The following is an 858-nucleotide window of genomic DNA, read 5'->3' as shown; positions in this document are numbered from 1 at the left end:
CTGTGAGCAGCTGAGTAGCTGCCTTTGGATATGTGGCCTGCTTCCTGTATATAAGAAACAGATTTGGGAATGGTTTCTAGCTTATGGCATGCTTGAACGTAGAGCAAGTCATTGTTCAATAGCCTGGGACTTTCAATGGACTTGAATCAATGGCCTGCTGTGTTTGGTAACATTGGGACTGACATTTTACTTGTCGACCTTGGGCTTATTGGCCTCAGCAGCCAGTAGCTACCTGAGTGAAGAGATGCCTCTAGCTTTAGTGGGCTGGGAGCCAGAGGTAGAGCTGAAGCCCAAGGTTGAGGGGATTTCACATAGCCCCTAGAGCCTGGCACTTTGAACTTGGACTTCTAGCCTCCCAGACTGTAAGAGAATAAACTCATGTTTGTTCAAGCCAACCCATTTGTGGCATATTCCTGTCAGAGTGGCACTAGGGAACTAGAACACCCTTTGTAGGTAACTCTTCATTTTTCTCATGCTGCTTTCTGGAGTCTTTCTTTGTGCTTAGTTTTGGTGAGTTTGATTATGATATGTCTTGGTGATTGTCTTTTAGAGTTTATCCTTCTTGGGGTTCATTGAAATTCTTGAATGATGTCTTTCCATCTTTCATCATATTAGGGGAATTCTCTTCCAACAAATCTTTGATAGTTTTCTTTGTGGTTTTATTTGTCTCTTCCTATTCTGGAATTCTAGTTACACATAGATTATTCCTCTTGATAGTATCCCACATGAATCTTAGGCATTCTTCATTTGGCTTTGATCATTTTTCTGACTGATCTCTTAACAAAGTAGTATTGGGGTATTTGTCTTCAATCTCATTTATTCTGCCTTCCATTGATTCTAATCTACTCTGCCCATTCA

The sequence above is a fragment of the Orycteropus afer genome, unplaced genomic scaffold (genome assembly GCF_000298275.1).
Source record: "Orycteropus afer afer isolate SDZICR_OR568_19922 unplaced genomic scaffold, OryAfe1.0 scaffold00294, whole genome shotgun sequence".
In the NCBI taxonomy this organism is placed as follows: domain Eukaryota; kingdom Metazoa; phylum Chordata; class Mammalia; order Tubulidentata; family Orycteropodidae; genus Orycteropus; species Orycteropus afer.
This window is presented reverse-complemented; position numbering follows the sequence as displayed.